Genomic DNA, 4,126 nt, shown 5'->3' on the forward strand with positions numbered 1-4,126 from the left:
ATTTGAAGATGAAGAAGAAAAAAAAAAAAAAAAAAGAGAGAGAAGAAGAAGAAGAAGAAGAAGAAGACAAACGCAAATCTCATTTTTAGCAAAATATTGAATTCCTCAACAGTAAAAAAAAAAAAAATAAAAAAAATCGCGGACTCCCCCAATCATTTTCACTTCATTCCTTGATTATTAACCTCTCCTGCCTCCCCCCTCCTTCTTCCCCTCCCCAAGAAAAGAAAAGTCGAAAATTACCCCCCCAACACACACACAAGAGGGAAAAATTTTCTCAGAAAAATGGTACGCTCCCATTTCCAATCTACCCGGAAATTCCCTACGGGACTTTTTTCCCTCGAAGTTACGTCTTTTTTCGAAAGAAGGGAGGGATGGAGGAGGGAAAAACATGGGAAAAGGGAGAGGTAAGAAAAGTCAAATAATTATTTCTTTTTGTTACCTAACCTCTCCTTCATGAGGGAGAGAAAAGTTAAAGTTTTTTTTACCTTAGAAAAGAAGAAAAAAAAGTTTAAAATGACGATGATGGTTGGGACTTAAAATACCTACCTAGGTAGCAGGTACCTACCTACCTTACCCACTTTGAGGGAAAATAAATGTGTGATTGAGTAACTAGGTAGGTACGTAGGTAATTTAATTAGGTACATATGTACCTACATATCTGCAGTACCTACCTACGTTCTTAAGCTAAATGGAGCAGTTGCAAATGGGTAAAAATTATAAATAAATGGTCAATTCCTATGCAAAAAGTTGAGAAAGATCCAAATCCGAGGTTGAAACTCGGAAAAAATAATTGTAAAAGGTCGAAAATTCAATTTTTATTTTCTGTTCTAATGAAAGCGTTCAAAGATGTGTGACGTCAGACTTCACGCAGTTGTTTTTTCGTCCGCTAGGTAGCGTTAGTATGCAAGCACGCTTGCGGAGGAGCAGAAAGAAATTCGCAGAAACGTATGCGCACAAACACAATGTGTTGCCTGCGAGGGAGCTTTGCTCAGGACATTTATTGTGACGTCATCATGTACGGGCGCGTATGCCGTGACGCCAAAGTTCACGATTTACCGGTATTTTTTAAATCGATTTATCTCGGGATCCAGAAGTCGTAGAAGAAAAAGAAAAATTCCGTTGGTCCTCATTTTTCCTGCTCTATGACTTTGAAACTCACCCAAGTAAGCGCGACTGATATTAGAAGAAGAAGAAGAAGAAGAAGCCGAAGAGAAAAAAGTCCAAAGTACCTTTGAATTAAACTTCCAAGTTCTATCTAACTCTCTTCATAACAGTCTTGTCACAAGAATGAAGGGAAAGAGAAAGAGGTACTCCGCCCACTTAAAGAAACAAAGTTCCTAAAGTAGCATTATTGAAATGAAGTTGTAACTATAACAGTTCTTTTAAGTTTTTATATACAAAGAAGAAAGAAAGAATTATAATAATGAAGTCATTTGTAAAAAAAAGACATAAAATATGTGTACAGGTAAATAGAGATATAGATAATACAATTATGTATAAAGCTTACTGCGCCAGTAATTTAGTCCTAAAAAACGAACGAATTGTAACATGTCTTCCAGAAATTATTGTCTTATAAAAAAGCACACCACAGAAAAACTTGAAAAACTTTTTGAAAGTTGCAGGTAGTTAGGTAGGTTTTATTTGGTTTTACCTACATTCTTGCGAACTATTTTGTGACTTTGTGTACGCTTTTTGGATTAGGGATATAAATATACACGACTTTATACAGGGTGTCCCCTTTTTCCCTCTAATTTGTTCCCTTTTATGCTACTTTTTCCCCTTTTCCCTCTAATTTGTTCCCTTTTATGCTACTTTTTCCCCTTTTCCCTCTAATTTGTTCCCTTTTATGCTACTTTTTCCCCTTTTCCCTCTCATTTGTTCCCTTTTATGCTACTTTTTCCCCTTTTTCCCTCTCATTTGTTCCCTTTTATGCTACTTTTTCCCCTTTTCCCTCTAATTTGTTCCCTTTTATGCTACTTTTTTCCCCTTTTCCCTCTAATTTGTTCCCTTTTATGCTACTTTTTCCCCTTTTTCCTCTCATTTGTTCCCTTTTATGCTACTTTTTCCCTTTTTCTCTTCTTTACTCCCTCTTATCCTACTCCCTTTCTATTACTGTCCTGTCCTTACCTTTCTATTTCTTCTCTTCTTTTCCATCCTGTTCTCTTTCTCCTTTTCACTCCTATTCCCTCCCCTTTGATCCTCCTCTTCCTTTTCTCCTTTTCACTCCTATTCTCTCCATCATTCTCCTCCTTCTTATGTCTTCTTTCAGTTTCTACCCCTCTAAAGATGCCTTCTGTCTTCCAATCCTCCATATTTCTTCTTCCCGCTCCTTCAGACCTCCTTTTATTTTTCCCTTTTCTCTCCCTCTTCCTCCTCCCTCATCCACCGTCCCCTCTCCCTTTCTTCCCCCTCCCGAAGGGCAGGTAAAAGGCAAAAGTTTTCCATTCGGTAGAAGACAGACTGAAAAACTCGATACCCTGCACTTAAAATATTATTCTTGTTCCCTCTCCTTCAGACCTCCTTTCCTTTTTCCCTTTTCTCTCCCTCTTCCTCCTCCCTCATCCACCGTCCCCTCTCCCTTTCTTACCCCTCCCGAAGGGCAGGTAAAAGGCAAAAGTTTTCCATTCGGTAGAAGACAGACTGAAAAACTCGATACCCTGCACTTAAAATATTAAGCCAATTACCCTACCCTGAACTACCTTGCCTTTACCTCGACGAGACAATTATAGCTTATAGCGCTGCTTTTGAAGCATGTCTTTTGACTTTTGAGGCATATTGAAGTATACATAGACATTGAGGCATTTGAAGTTTGAAGTTTTAGGGAAAAGAATCACTAAACGGTTTGCCAGTTTGCTCTTTGCTCTATCAAATTCCCTGAACTACCTTGCCTTTACCTCGACGAGACAATTATACCTTATAGCGCTGCTTTTGAAGCATGTCTTTTGACTTTTGAGGCATATTGAAGTGTACATAGACATTGAGGCATTTGAAGTTTGAAGTTTTAGGGAAAAGAATCACTAAACGGTTTGCCAGTTTGCTCTTTGCTCTATCGAATTTAACCACGGCGCGAACGACACAATAGTGTTAAAGCGCCTGACGAAAATAATAATAAAAATAACCAGACCAAGTCGCGAAGAGTTAATTTGACCTAGTGTTAATGGTTCGATTTCGGTGTAAACAGGCCGATTTTGAACAGAATTCGCCAGCCTAGTTAGCTTAGTTGGTAGTGCGTCTGCCTTGTAAGCGCTAGGCCGCGGGTTCGATTCCCGCCCGGGGCGGATTTTATCCTGATGGGATAATGTTCGTTCTCGGAACGGCTGGCTTTCTCCTATCCTGTCTTCCTTCTCTCCTCGATTTCGGGACGATAAGACCATAGCAGTTAAAGTTCCCTCTGTCAAACCTCTTAAAAAAAAAAAAAAAAAAAAAAAAAAAAAAAAAGAGTGGGCTGTCGAACAAGAAATTCGCAATAGAAACACAATTCCTCTTTTCTTCACCTCCTCTTCCTCCTTCTACTTCCTTTCCTTCTGACCCTTTTCTTACTCTTTCTCCTCCTCTTCCCCCCCCCCTTACCCTTTTCTTACAAGAAAGAAGAAGGTTGGCAATAATTTTATTCCAAGGAAACGTGGATGAAAAGTTACTCCGTTATTGAAAACGACTCTCTTCCCTGATAAATATTCATAATAAACTACACAGTACTGTGGATAAACACCTAGGTACTGATTTTCTTCAATCACGATCGAATAAACTACGGGCTAAAAAATTCCCGGAGGGACGGGCCCAGCTTGTTATACCTTTAGTCCCTTCCTATTCCCCCTCTTTCCCTCCGTCCCTTTTTTTTTCTTTCTCCCTCTCCTAATAGGCAGATAGTAAGTACTAATTCCAACTTTTACCTTTTTCTCCCTTTATCGAATCTCTAATTTCCCTTCTGATATCTAAGTTTGGAAATCTTTCTCCTTTTTATGGACGGAAAGCTTTTGTTTTCTAATTCATTAGGAAAGTGGGAAAATTCGAAATAGGTAATTTCGAAAGAAGAGAGTCCCTCGTTATGTCATTGAGAGAGAGAGAGGGAGGGAGAGAGAGAGAGAGAGAGAGAGAGAGAGAGAGAGAGAGAGAGAGAGAGAGAGAG

The sequence above is a fragment of the Diaphorina citri genome, unplaced genomic scaffold (assembly GCF_000475195.1).
Source record: "Diaphorina citri unplaced genomic scaffold, Diaci psyllid genome assembly version 1.1 scaffold325, whole genome shotgun sequence".
Taxonomy (NCBI): domain Eukaryota; kingdom Metazoa; phylum Arthropoda; class Insecta; order Hemiptera; family Psyllidae; genus Diaphorina; species Diaphorina citri.